A 15,629-nucleotide genomic window follows, 5' to 3' on the forward strand; every position below is an offset into this window, starting at 1 on the left:
TCAACGTAATGATGGACGAGAAAGCCGAGGAACAGTACCGTTCCCCACCTGTCCAAAAACTCAAGAGGCGGGATTCGGAGCTTGCTCTGTCATCGCAGGGAAACATCCAACCCCCCATCCAGCGAACACTCCAAACTGCCAGTCCCTTCAAATATCCCAAAATATTCACTACTGCCTTATGCTGGGGAATTGGAAGATATGCATAATGGCACTTCTGTCAATTAAAGCTGTTTTTATTTCAAGTGATTTCAACAGTTATTTCTGTGAATTGTTCGGAACACCAATACATTGCAATCAGGGACACCTTCCTATTCACTCCCACTGTACACAATCCCAATCATCTTCCCGTTCACTCCCACTGTACACAATCCCAATGGACCCAAACCCCTTCCCATTCACTCCCACTGTACACAATCCCAATGGACCCAAACCCCTTCCCGTTCACTCCCACTGTACACAATTCCAATGGACCCAAACCCCTTCCCATTCACTCCCACTGTGCACAATCCCAATGGACCCAAACCCCTTCCCATTCACTCCCACTGTACACAATCCCAATGGACCCAAACCTCTTCCCGTTCACTCCCACTGTGCACAATCCCAATCATCTTCCCGTTCACACCCACTGTACACAATCCCAATGGACCCAAACCCCTTCCCATTCACTCCCACTGTGCACAATCCCAATGGACTCAAACCCCTTCCCATTCACTCCCACTGTGCACAATCCCAATGGACCCAAACCCCTTCCCATTCACTCCCACTGTACACAATCCCAATGGACCCAAACCTCTTCCCGTTCACTCCCACTGTTCACAATCCCAATGGTCCTGAGGCACTCTCAATTACCACACGAAAGTTAGGTCAGTAATCAAAGGCTTTAATAAGCAGTGAACAATGGCAGCCTCCATGAGAAGTGTGCTTGCAAAATGGAGTCTCATCTTAAGTACTGTTTCCCAGGGGGCGTAGCCAGAGGCAGAGTCCCCCAGGGTTCCAAGCCTCTTAAAGGGGCAATGTATTCCGATCATCACAAGCCTCTTAAAGGGGCAAAGTATTCCGATCATCACAGGTCCCAAACCCCTTCCCATTCACTCCCACTGTGCACAATCCCAATCGACCCAAACCCTTTCTCATTCACTTCCACTGTGCACAATCCCAAACCTCTTCCCGTTCACTCCCACTGTGCACAATCCCAATGGGCCCAAACCCCTTCCCATTCACTCCTACTGTACACAATCCCAATGGACCCAAACCCCTTCCCGCTCACTCCCACTGTGCACAATCCCAATGGACCCAAACCCCTTCCCATTCACTCCCACTGTACACAATTTCAATGGACCCAAACCCCTTCCCATTCACTCCCCCTGTACACAATCCCAATCCCAAACCTCTTCCCGTTCACTCCCACTGTGCACAATCCCAATGGACCCAAACCCCTTCCCATTCACACGATCTGTACACAATCCATGGACCCAAACCCCTTCCCGTTCACTCCCAATGGTCCCAAACCCCTTCCCATTCACTCCCACTGTGCACAATCCCAATGGACTAAAACCCCTTCCCATTCACTCCCACTGTGCACAATCCCAATGGACCCAAACCCCTTCCCATTCACTCCCACTGTGCACAATCCCAATGGACCCAAACCCCTTCCCATTCACTCCCACTGTGCACAATCCCAATGGACCCAAACCCCTTCCCATTCACTCCCACTGTACACATTCCCAATGGACCCAAACCCCTTCCCATTCACTCCCACTGTACACATTCCCAATGGACCCAAACCCCTTCCCATTCACTCCCACTGTACACAATCCAAATGGACCCAAACCCCTTCCCGTTCACTCCCACTGTGCACAATCCCAATGGTCCCAAACCCCTTCCCGTTCACTCCCACTGTACACAATCCCAATCCCAAACCTCTTCCCGTTCACTCCCACTGTGCACAATCCCAATGGGCCCAAACCCCTTCCCATTCACTCCCACTGTACACAATCCCAATGGACCCAAACCCCTTCCCGCTCACTCCCACTGTGCACAATCCAAATGGACCCAAACCCCTTCCCATTCACTCCCACTGTACACAATTTCAATGGACCCAAACCCCTTCCCATTCACTCCCACTGTACACAATCCCAATCCCAAACCTCTTCCCGTTCACTCCCACTGTGCACAATCCCAGTGGACCTAAACCCCTTCCCATTCACTCCCACTGTGCACAATCCCAATGGACCCAAACCCTTTCCCATTCACTCCCACTGTGCACAATCCCAATGGACCCAAACCCCTTCCCATTCACTCCCACTGTGCACAATCCCAATGGACCCACACCCCTTCCTATTCACTCCCACTGTGCACAATCCCAATGGACCCAAACCCCTTCCTATTCACTCCCACTGTGCACAATCCCAATGGACCCAAACCCCTTCCTATTCACTCCCACTGTGCACAATCCCAATGGACCCAAACCCCTTCCCATTCACTCCCACTGTGCACAATCCCAATGGACCCAAACCCCTTCCCGTTCACTCCCACTGTGCACAATCCCAATGGACCCAAACCCCTTCCTGTTCACTCCCACTGTGCACAATCCCAATGGACCCAAACCCCTTCCCATTCACTTCCACTGTGCACAATCCCAATGGACCCAAACCCCTTCCCATTCACTCCCACAGTACACAATCCAAATGGACCCAAACCCCTTCCTGTTCACTCCCACTGTACACAATCCCAATGGTCCCAAACCCCTTCCCGTTCACTCCCACTGTACACAATCTCAATGGACCCAAACCCCTTCCCGTTCACTCCCACTGTGCACAATCCCAATGGACCCAAACCCTTTCCCATTCACTCCCACTGTGCACAATCCCAATGGACCCAAACCCCTTCCCATTCACTCCCACTGTACACAATCCCAATGGACCCAAACCCCTTCCCATTCACTCCCACTGTACACAATCCCAATGGTCCCAAACCCCTTCCCATTCACTCCCACTGTGCACAATCCCAATGGACCCACACCCCTTCCCATTCATTCCCACTGTGCACAATCCCAATGGACCCAAACCCCTTCCCATTCGCTCCCACTGTGCACAATTCCAATGGACCCAAACCCCTTCCCTTTCGCTCCCACTGTGCACAATCCCAATGGACCCAAACCCCTTCCCATTCGCTCCCATTGTGCACAATTCCAATGGACCCAAACCCCTTCCCATTCGCTCCCACTGTGCACAATTCCAATGGACCCAAACCCCTTCCCATTCACTCCCACTGTGCACATTCTCAATGGACCCAAACCCCTTCCCGTTCACTCCCACTGACTGTACACAATCCCAATGGACCCAAACCCCTTCCCATTCACTCCCACTGCCCACAATCCCAATGGACCCAAACCCCTTCCCATTCACTCCCACTGTACACAATCCCAATGGACCCAAACCCCTTCCCATTCACTCCCACTGTACACAATCCCAATGGACCCAAACCCCTTCCCATTCACTCCCACTGTACACAATCCCACTGGACCCAAACCCCTTCCCATTCACTCCCACTGTGCACAATCCCAATAAACCAAACCTCTTCCCATTCACTCCCACTGTGCACAATCCCAATAAACCAAACCTCTTCCCATTCACTCCCACTGTACACAATCCCAATGGCCCCAAACCCCTTCCCATTCACTCCCACTGTACACAATCCCACTGGACCCAAACCCCTTCCTAATTACTGGTAACCTACTCTCCTCCCGGATGCGATCGCTTGCGATGGGTTTGTGAACACAATGAGAGGAGCGAGTTGTTTTGATCAGCATGGCTCGGCCTGAAAGGGTGCTGGGAGCAGATTCGCCGCGATAGGGGAACTTCGAGAAATACCTGAAGGAGAACAATTTATAAAATGATCGGCTAAGCGTGGACCAATTGGTAGGTCTTTCCCAGGTCTAGCATCAACACTATGGACTGCACGGCCTCATCCTGTGTTACATTCTATGACACAGAGACACCTGAAATTAATTCTGAGTGGTTGGAGGGGTGCATTGGGTTATTCTTGATGTTTGTGACCTCCAACCCTCTTATACCCCAACACCATTCTTATACCACAACACCATCTCACAAATTAAGATGTATCTCATAGAATTTACAGTGCAGAAGGAGGCCATTCGGCCCATCGAGTCTGCACCGGCTCTTGGAAAGAGCACCCTACCCAAGGTCCACACCTCCACCCTATCCCCATAACCCAGCACCCCCACCCAACACTAAGGGCAATTTTGGACACGAAGGGCAATTTAGCACGGCCAATCCACCTAACCTGCACATCTTTCGGGACTTGTGCGATGAAACCGGAGCACCCGGAGGAAACCCACGCAGACACGGGGAGAACGCGCAGACTCCGCACAGACAGTGACCCGAGCCGGGAATCGAACCTGGGACCCTGGTGCGGTGAAGCAACTGTGCTAACCACAATGCTTACCGTGCTGCCCAGTGCCTGAAGGGACTGTTTGCTTTGGCACGCAGCCGGGTAGCTCCTGCTTTCCCGCTCTCACCCCAAAAAATCAGGTGGCACAGTGGTTAGCTCGGCTGCTTCACAGCGCCAGGGACACGGGTTCGATTCCGGCCTTGGATGTCTGTGCGGAGTCTGCACATTCTCCTCGTGTCTTCGTGGGTTTCCTCCGGGTGCTCCGGTTTCCTCCCACAAGTCCCGAAAGACGTGCTGTTAGGTGAATTGGACATTCTGAATTCTCCCTCTGTGTGACCCGAACAGGCGCCGGAATGTGGCGACTAGGGGCTTTTCACAGTAGCATCATTGCAGTGTTAATGTCAGCCTACGTGTGACAATAAAGATTATTATATCATGGTTCTCCAGTCTCTGCAATGGGGCCTAAAGTCCTGGTCTCACTCCTGTGAGGGTGAGGCTGAGCGAGCTGCAGTGGGGAGTGTGGGTGGACTTGGCAGCCCCAGCGTTGATCTTCATGCTCCTTGGATCTAATTGTTTTACTGAAAGTTCAAAACCTCGGGGCAGACAGCTGCACGCACCACACCCATTGCTTCATCCCCAGACACATCTCTCTGATATTAATCTCAGCATTCGTGTGGACATGTACGGGAGCTGTCACTTCAAAGACTTCCATTCAGATCGGTGCAGCACTCACCCAGGAATTCCTGTTTCCTGCTCCAACATGCCCCCCGTCATTCTTGAAGCAACATTCCTCCGTCTCTCTTAAAGCCACAGTCCCCACCTCCCCCCTTAACCTGCCCTGCTCTGGTGGAATTTCCGTTCAAACATCGATTCTCGGGAGGTGCCAGTCATCGCCCGCCCCTCGGGGAGGGGGGCGGTCGGGGACCTTCCCCGAGGGTCCAGCAGTTCACCTGTTTGGCCAGCACAGCCGCTCCACCAGCTCACCCCCATCACTGCCAGTCCAGCGCAGTCCCAACTCCTTGTAGCCCAGCTCTGCAGGACACATCCCTCGCTCCCTCTCTCCCTTGCCCTCTCTCCCTTGCCCGCTCTCCCTTGCCCTCTCTCTCAGTCTGTCACCACCAGCGTGGGTGTGCCAGTTTGTGTGTGTGCGCATGTGGGCAGGTACGTGTGATAGGGTGTGTGAGAGTGCGTGATCGTGTGTAAGCATGCGTCAAAGCATCTGAGTGTGTGTGCGTATGCGTGTGCACAGACACGTGTGAAAGGGTGGGCGTGCGAGGGTGATAGTGTGTAAACGTTTGAGTGTGTGCGTCAAAGCATCGGAGTGCGTGTCTGTGTGTGAGAGGGTGTGCGCGCATATACGTGTGCATGCGTGTGCGCAGGCACGTGTGAAAGGGTGGGCGTGCGAGGGTGCGTGATAGTGTATAAACATTTGAATGAGGGTGTGTGCAGACGCGCAAGGTGTGTCTGTATATGCGTGTATGTGACAGGGAGGGTGCAAGAGGGTGTGAGCGGATGTGTGTGCATCAAAGCATCTGAGTGTGCAAGGGTGCGTACGTGCCTCAGATGTATGTGTGTGAGAAAGTGCACCAGACTGCTTTCTTTATTATTCAGCCAATGGGATGTGGGATTCACTGGCTCAGGCCCAGACTTTATTCCCCGTCCCTAACTGTGGTTACCGAGTGGCTACAGTGCATCTTGCAGACAGTACACATGGCTGCCGCTGTGTGTCGGTGTGAGGAGGGAGGTGAGGAGGGAGGTGAATGGCTGCCGCTGTGTGTCGGTGTGAGGAGGGAGGTGAGGAGGGAGGGGAATGGCTGCCGCTGTGTGTCGGTGTGAGGAGGGAGGTGAGGAGGGAGGGGAATGGCTGCCGCTGTGTGTCGGTGTGAGGAGGGAGGTGAGGAGGGAGGGGAATGGCTGCCGCTGTGTGTCGGTGTGAGGAGGGAGGTGAGGAGGGAGGGGAATGGCTGCCGCTGTGTGTCGGTGTGAGGAGGGAGGGGAATGGCTGCCGCTGTGTGTCGGTGTGAGGAGGGAGGTGAATGCAGCAGTTAGTCTGTCGATCAAGCGGGGCGGGGGGGGGCGGCTTCCTGTGTGTGTGAATATGAGCGTGCGAATGTGGCAGTGTTGTGCAATCTGTGCGTTGCTATGGAGAGGAACTGAACCTTATGGTTGAATAAGCTGCACAGCCCACAGCGTGCGTACACACACACTCTGCACAGCCCACAGCGTGCGTACACACACACTCTGCACAGCCCACAGCGTGCGTACACACACACTCTGCACAGCCCACAGCGTGCGCACACACACACTCTGCACAGCCCACAGCGTGCGCAAACACACACTCTGCACAGCCCACAGCGTGCGTACACACCCACTCTGCACAGCCCACAGCGTGCGCACACACTCACTCTGCACAGCCCACAGCATGCGCACACACACACTCACTCACTCTGCACAGCCCACAGCATGCGCACACACACACTCACTCACTCTGCACAGCCCACAGCATGCGCACACACACACTCACTCACTCTGCACAGCCCACAGCATGCGTACACACACTCACTCTGCACAGCCCACAGCGTGTGCACACACACTCACTCTGCACAGCCCACAGCGTGTGCACACACACTCTCTGCACAGCCCACAGCGTGCGCACACACACACTCACTCTGCACAGCCCACAGTGTGCACACACACTCACTCTGCACAGCCCACAGCGTGTGCACACACACTCACTCTGCACAGCCCACAGCATGCGCACACACACACTCACTCACTCTGCACAGCCCACAGCATGCGTACACACACTCACTCTGCACAGCCCACAGCGTGTGCACACACACTCACTCTGCACAGCCCACAGCGTGTGCACACACACTCTCTGCACAGCCCACAGCGTGCGCACACACACACTCACTCTGCGCAGCCCACAGCATGCGCACACACTCTCTGCACAGCCCACAGCGTGCGCATACATTCACTCTGCGCAGCCCCCAGCGTGCGCACACACACTCTCTGCACAGCCCACAGCGTGCGCAAACTCACACTCTGCACAGCCCACAGTGTGCGCACACACCCACTCTGCACAGCCCACAGCGTGCGCACACACTCACTCTGCACAGCCCACAGCATGCGCACACACACACTCACTCACTCTGCACAGCCCACAGCATGCGCACACACACACTCACTCACTCTGCACAGCCCACAGCATGCGTACACACACACTCACTCACTCTGCACAGCCCACAGCATGCGTACACACACTCACTCTGCACAGCCCACAGCGTGTGCACACACACTCACTCTGCACAGCCCACAGCGTGTGCACACACACTCTCTGCACAGCCCACAGCGTGCGCACACACACACTCACTCTGCACAGCCCACAGTGTGCACACACACTCACTCTGCACAGCCCACAGCCTGCGCACACACACTCACTCTGCACAGCCCACAGCGTGTGCACACACTCACTCTGCGCAGCCCACAGCGTGCACACACACTCTCTGCACAGCCCACAGCGTGCGCACACACACACTCACTCTGCGCAGCCCACAGCATGCGCACACTCTCTGCACAGCCCACAGCGTGCGCATACACTCACTCTGCGCAGCCCCCAGCGTGCGCACACACACTCTCTGCACAGCCCACAGCGTGCGCACACACTCACTCTGCACAGCCCAGTGTGCGCACACACACTCTCTGCACAGCCCACAGCGTGCGCACACACTCACTCTGCACAGCCCAGTGTGCGCACACACACTCTCTGCACAGCCCACAGCGTGCGCACACACTCACTCTGCACAGCCCAGTGTGCGCACACACCCACTCTGCACAGCCCACAGCCTGCGCACACACACTCTCTGCACAGCCCACAGCGTGCGCACACACCCACTCTGCACAGCCCACAGCCTGCGCACACACACCCACTCTGCACAGCCCACAGCGTGCGCACACACCCACTCTGCACAGCCCACAGCATGCGCACACACACTCTGCACAGCGTGCGCACACACTCACTCTGCACAGCCCACAGCCTGCGCACACACACTCTGCACAGCCCACAGCCTGCGCACACACACCCACTCTGCACAGCCCACAGCGTGCGCACACACCCACTCTGCACAGCCCACAGCATGCGCACACACACTCTGCACAGCGTGCGCACACACTCACTCTGCACAGCCCACAGCGTGCGCACACACCCACTCTGCACAGCCCACAGCATGCGCTCCCACACTCTGCACAGCGTGCGCGCACACGCTCTCTGCACAGCCCACAGCGTGCACACACACTCTGCACAGCCCACAGCGTGCGCACACACTCTGCACAGCCCACAGCGTGCGCACACACACTCACTCTGCACAGCCCACAGCGTGCGCACACACACACTCTGCACAGCCCACAGCGTGCGCATACACTCACTCTGCACAGCCCACAGCGTGCGCACACACACTCTGCACAGCCCACGCACACACACTCTCTGCACAGCCCACAGCGTGCGCACACACCCACTCTGCACAGCCCACAGCCTGCGCACACACACCCACTCTGCACAGCCCACAGCGTGCGCACACACCCACTCTGCACAGCCCACAGCATGCGCACACACACTCTGCACAGCGTGCGCACACACTCACTCTGCACAGCCCACAGCGTGCGCGCACACGCTCTCTGCACAGCCCACAGCGTGCGCACACACACACTCTGCACAGCCCACAGCGTGCGCATACACTCACTCTGCACAGCCCACAGCGTGCGCACACACACTCTGCACAGCCCACAGCGTGCGCACACACACACTCTGCACAGCCCACAGCGTGCACACACACTCACTCTGCACAGCCCACAGCCAGCGCACACACACACTCTGCACAGCCCACAGCGTGCACACACACTCACTCTGCACAGCCCACAGCCAGCGCACACACACACTCTGCACAGCCCACAGCGTGCGCACACACACACTCACTCTGCACAGCCCACAGCGTGTGCACACACACACTCACTCTGCACAGCCCACAGCGTGCACACACACTCTGCACAGCCCACAGCGTGCGCACACACACTCACTCTGCACAGCCCACAGCGTGCGCACACACCCACTCTGCACAGCCCAGTGTGCGCAGACACACTCTGCACAGCCCACAGCGTGCGTGCACACACACTCTGCACAGCCCACAGCGTGCACACACACTCTGCACAGCCCACAGCGTGCGCGCACACACACTCTGCACAGCCCACAGCGTGCGCACACACTGCACAGCTCACAGCGTGCACACACACACTCACTCTGCACAGCCCACAGCATGCGCACACACTCTCTGCACAGTCCACAGCGTGCGTACACACACTCACTCTGCACAGCCCACAGCCTGCGCACACACCCACTCTGCACAGCCCACAGCCTGCGCACACACACTCACTCTGCACAGCCCACAGCGTGCGCGCACACACTCTCTGCACAGCCCACAGCGTGTGCACACACTCACTCTGCACAGCCCACAGCGTGCACACACTCACTCTGCACAGCCCACAGCGTGCGTGCACACACACTCTGCACAGCCCACAGCGTGCGTGCACACACACTCTGCACAGCCCACAGCGTGCACACACACTCTGCACAGCCCACAGCGTGCGCGCACACACACTCTGCACAGCCCACAGCGTGCGCACACACTGCACAGCTCACAGCGTGCACACACACACTCACTCTGCACAGCCCACAGCATGCGCACACACTCTCTGCACAGTCCACAGCGTGCACACACACACTCACTCTGCACAGCCCACAGCGTGCACACACACACACACTCTGCACAGCCCACAGCCTGCGCACACACTCACTCTGCACAGCCCACAGCCTGCGCACACACTTTCTCTGCACAGCCCACAGCCTGCGCACACACACTCACTCTGCACAGCCCATAGCGTGCGCACACTCTGCACAGCCCACAGCGTGTGCACACACTTTCTCTGTCTCACTCTCTCACACACACACTCACTCTCTCACACATTCTCTCTCACACAAACTCTCCCTCACACTCCTTCACTCACCCACTCTCTCTCTCACACACACCACCCTTCGAGGAAGCGATACCATTCGGGTGTGAAGTGTAACATCTGTGATGAGTTCCCCCCTCCCACGGAGCCTCCTGCGAACACTATGCAAAGCCTCGAGGTATCGACAGATGCTGCGAACAGAGGCTGTCCCACACAGTGTGTGCAGGTACAGCAAAACCAAACATGGCCCTGCAAGCAGTGAGTCAACATGTGGATTCAGATCCCAGAACCAGGTGCAGCAATGGTATGGAGTGTGTTAACCATTCCCGGAACAATCTCCCCTAAATAAATATTGACTGGTGTCTCTCAGGGAGATATCTGTACACTGACTGGTGTCTCTCAGTTCCCTCTCTCTCAGGGAGATATCTGTACACTGACTGGTGTCTCTCAGTCCCCCCTCTCTCAGGGAGATATCTGTACACTGACTGGTGTCTCTCAGTCCCCCTCTCTCTCAGGGAGATATCTGTACACAGACTGGTGTCTCTCAGTCCCCCCTCTCCCAGGGAGATATCTGTACACTGACTGGTGTCTCTCAGTCCCCCACTCTCTCAGGGAGATATCTGTACACTGACTGGTGTCTCTCAGTCCCCTCTCTCTCTCAGGGAGATATCTGTACACTGACTGGTGTCTCTCAGTCCCCCTCTCTCTCTCAGGGAGATATCTGTACACTGACTGGTGTCTCTCAGTCCCCTCTCTCTCAGGGAGATATCTGTACACTGACTGGTGTCTCTCAGTCCCCTCTCTCTCAGGGATATATCTGTACACTGACTGATGTCTCTCTGTCCCCTCTCTCTCTCAGGGAGATATCTATACACTGACTGGTGTCTCTCAGCCCCCTCTCTCTCAGGGAGATATCTGTACACTGACTGGTGTCTCTCAGCCCCCTCTCTCGCAGGGAGATATCTGTACATTGACTGGTGTCTCTCAGTCCCCTCTCTTTCGGGGAGATATCTGTACACTGACTGGTGTCTCTCAGTCCCCCCCCCCCCCCCCCCCCTCTCTCTCTCTCTCTCTATCTCTCAGGGAGATATCTGTACACTGACTGGTGTCTCTCAGTCCTCTCTCTCTCTCAGGGAGATATCTGTACACTGACTGCTGTCTCTCAGGGAGATATCTGTACACTGACCAGTGTCTCTCAGTACTCCCTCTCTCTCAGGGAGATATCTGTACACTGACTGGTGTCTCTCAGTCCCCACTCTCTCAGGGATATATCTGTACACTGACTGATGTCTCTCTGTCCCCTCTCTCTCTCAGGGAGATATCTATACACTGACTGGTGTCTCTCAGCCCCCTCTCTCGCAGGGAGATATCTGTACATTGACTGGTGTCTCTCAGTCCCCTCTCTTTCGGGGAGATATCTGTACACTGACTGGTGTCTCTCAGTCCCCCCCCCCCCCCCCCCCCCCCTCTCTCTCTCTCTCTATCTCTCAGGGAGATATCTGTACACTGACTGGTGTCTCTCAGTCCTCTCTCTCTCTCAGGGAGATATCTGTACACTGACTGCTGTCTCTCAGGGAGATATCTGTACACTGACCAGTGTCTCTCAGTACTCCCTCTCTCTCAGGGAGATATCTGTACACTGACTGGTGTCTCTCAGTCCCCTCTCTCTCAGGGAGATATCTGTACACTGACTGGTGTCTCACAGTCCCCTCTCTCTCTCAGGGAGATAAATGTACACTGACTGGTGTCTCTCAGTCCCCTCTCTCAGGGAGATATGTGTACACTGACTGCTGTCTCAGTCCCTCTCTCTCAGGGAGATATCTGTACACTGACTGGTGTCTCTCAGTCCCCTCTCTCTCTCTCAGGGAGATATCTGTACACTGACTGGTGTCTCTCAGTCCCCTCTCTCTCAGGGGGATATCTGTACACTGACTTGTGTCTCTCAGTCCCCTCTCTCTCAGGGAGATATCTGTACACTGACTGCTGTCTCTCAGTCCCCTCTCTCTCAGTGTCTCTCAATCTGTCACTGATTGGTGTCTCTCAGTCCTCTCTCTCTCTCAGGGAGATATCTGTACACTGACTGCTGTCTCTCAGGGAGATATCTGTACACTGACTTGTGTCTCTCAGTCCCCTCTCTCGCAGGGAGATATCTGTACACTGACTGGTATCTCTCAGTCAGGGAGATATCTGTACACTGACTGGTGTCTCTCAGTCCCCACTCTCTCTCTCTGGGATATATCTGTACACTGACTGGTGTCTCTCAGTCCCCTCTCTCAGGGGGATATCTGTACACTGACTGGTGTCTCTCAGTCCCCCCTCTCTCTCTCAGGGAGATATCTGTACACTGACTGGTGTCTCTCAGTCCCCACTCTCTCTCAGGGAGATATCTGTACACTGACTGGTGTCTCTCAGTCCCCCCTCTCTCTCAGGAGATATCTGTACACTGACTGGTGTCTCTCAGTCCCCCCTCTCTCTCAGGGAGATATCTGTACACTGACTGGTGTCTCTCAGCCCCCTCTCTCTCTCAGGGAGATATCTGTACACAGACTGGTGTCTTTCAGTCCCCTCTCTCTCTCAGGGAGATATCTGTACACTGACTGGTGTCTCTCAGTCCCCTCTCTCTCAGGGAGATATCTGTACACTGACTGGTGTCTCTCAGTCCCCTCTCTCTCTCAGGGAGATATCTGTACACTGACTGGTGTCTCTCAGTCCCCTCTCTCTCTCAGGGAGATATCTGTACACTGACTGGTGTCTTTCAGTCCCCTCTCTCTCTCAGGGAGATATCTGTACACTGACTGGTGTCTCTCAGTCCCCTCTCTCTCTCAGGGAGATATCTCTACACTGACTGGTGTCTTTCAGTCCCCCCTCTCTCTCAGGGAGATATCTGTACACTGACTGGTGTCTCTCAGTCCCCTCTCTCTCAGGGAGATATCTGTACACTGACTGGTGTCTCTCAGTCCCCTCTCTCTCAGGGAGATATCTGTACACTGACTGGTGTCTCTCAGTCCCCCTCTCTCTCAGGGAGATATCTGTACACTGACTGGTGTCTCTCAGTCCCCCCTCTCTCTGTCAGGGAGATATCTGTACACTGACTGGTGTCTCTCAGTCCCCCCTCTCTCTGTCAGGGAGATATCTGTACACTGACTGGTGTCTCTCAGTCCCCCCTCTCTCTCTCAGGGAGATATCTGTACACTGACTGGTGTCTCTCAGTCCCCTCTCTCAGGGAGATATCGGTACACTGACTGGTCTCTCCGGAACTCAGGGTGTGCGACACTGTGTGAGAGCTCGGTATTTTTTGAGGTGCCTTCTTCCACAATGAAATGAGTCGCCCCAGTGCCCCGTCTGCCCTCTCAGGTGGACAGATCAGACCTCTCGGCTGCTTGTGGAAGAGCAGTCTCGGGGATCCAGGCCATGGTGATGGTGGCGGTGAGTGGTGTAGTGCGGCGATGGACGAGATGAGATCGACGCGGTATCTCGGGTCCAATGTCTACCCCTCCACCATTGGCGACAGACAGAAAGGTGAAAATATAAAAGCTGAATTTTTTTTTTTTTTGTTCATTGGTGCCTGGGCTTGTGTTGTGGGATCCTGCTGTGCACTGCCCGGCCTTCCCTGGAGAAGAGGAGCTCCGACACGACGGTACACGGTGTGACCATCTAAAATGGCCGCCCGCAAAGAGTGATGGATCGGCCAAGCTGGAACACAGGCAGCCTGCAGCCCAGACTTGATGCAGAAACTCACACCGTCCAAAGGCCAGTTGGAGGTCGATGGGCTCCAGGTAGAAACTAACAATAAGTGGCAGACTCAGCGGCGCCTGCTTTCCTTATTCGGGAGGGCCTACGTACCTCGGACAATAACGGCCACGGCCGACCGGAATCCGCCCAGTCATCAAGGCTTCCGCCCCCAATTGGCCAGGGTGATCGAGACCCTATCGATCCATTGGACCTTCAATTGGACCGCCCAAAATGGCGCCAAAGACAGGATAAAGGCACTGCGCAGGCCGCCACTCTCTCTCTCTCGACTGCAGCATCGACAGCTACCAACAGCAGCCAAGAACAAGAGCCCACGCCATCCACAGAAGGACGACAGAGAACAGGGACTACCTACCAGAGCTGGAGCCCTGCCAGAAACCAGACGAGGCCTTATCTACTCGGTCTCTGCCAGTCGCCTGGAAGTTAATTCAAGGTCGTTTAAGTGTACTCGTCTGTAGTGCACGCACGTGTAATTAATTAAGTAAACAATCTTGTGTGTGTGTGTCAAATAAACTATTGTTGTACTGAACAAACTTGTGTTTGTCCACCGTGTACGGGTTAAACACACACTGTGGTTATATAGGAGCAAGAGTGGGTCAGTGTGACGTGTTTAAGGATGTGCAAGGTGAAGGGGTAATCAGTCCGTAACTGGGGCAGTGGGAGGAGGGAGGGATATCGAACGGAGCCTTAGATGACCCGGCCTCCACAGAATGGGCCGAATGGCCTACATTGGCTGTGGGATTTGACAGGGAGCCCCAGCGGCGACTTGGCCAAGACGTGGCGGGGACATCACAGAGCGACAAGTCAAGACAGTGCCTGGAGAAGCGATTTCCTTTTATTAAAACCCCTCCCTTGACCATTCTTCCAGCCCCTCCCTCTGGGTGCCCGCTCCCTGGGTCTTCCGTCCAGCACCAGGCCTCACGGACCCCACCCCCACCCCCCCGGTATTGCTCCAGCCCCCGCAGCCTCCCTCAGGCTTGGATGGTGCTTTTCGCACTGAACGCCAAGTAATAGACCAGCAGTCCGATCACCGCGGCAACCACTTCGGTCGCTACCCAAGGTCCATTCCAGGCTCCCTGAGATTAACCGGGGATGGGGAGGGGGGCACACAAGGAAGAGAAAGTAAATTAACGTTATATTGAGACAAGGCAACAGCAGATTTAACATAAACACACATTCAAGCTCAGACTTAACCCGAAAAACTACGGCGAGGTGGGGGGGGGCGAGAGGGCGAGGGGAGGAGAGAGGGCGGGGGGGGGGGGGGGGGGGGCAGAGAGGGCAAGGGGGGGAGAGAGGGCGAGGGGGGGAGAGAGGGGGCGAGGGGGGGGAGAGAGAGGGCGAGGGGGGGGAGAGAGAGGGCGAGGGGGGGGGAGAGAGAGGGCGAGGGGGGGAGAGAGAGGGCGAGGGGGGAGAGAGAGGGCGAGGGGAGAGAGAGAGGGCGAGGGGGGAGAGAGAGGGCG

This window comes from Scyliorhinus canicula, chromosome 21 (genome assembly GCF_902713615.1).
Source record: "Scyliorhinus canicula chromosome 21, sScyCan1.1, whole genome shotgun sequence".
Classification (NCBI taxonomy): Eukaryota; Metazoa; Chordata; class Chondrichthyes; order Carcharhiniformes; family Scyliorhinidae; genus Scyliorhinus; species Scyliorhinus canicula.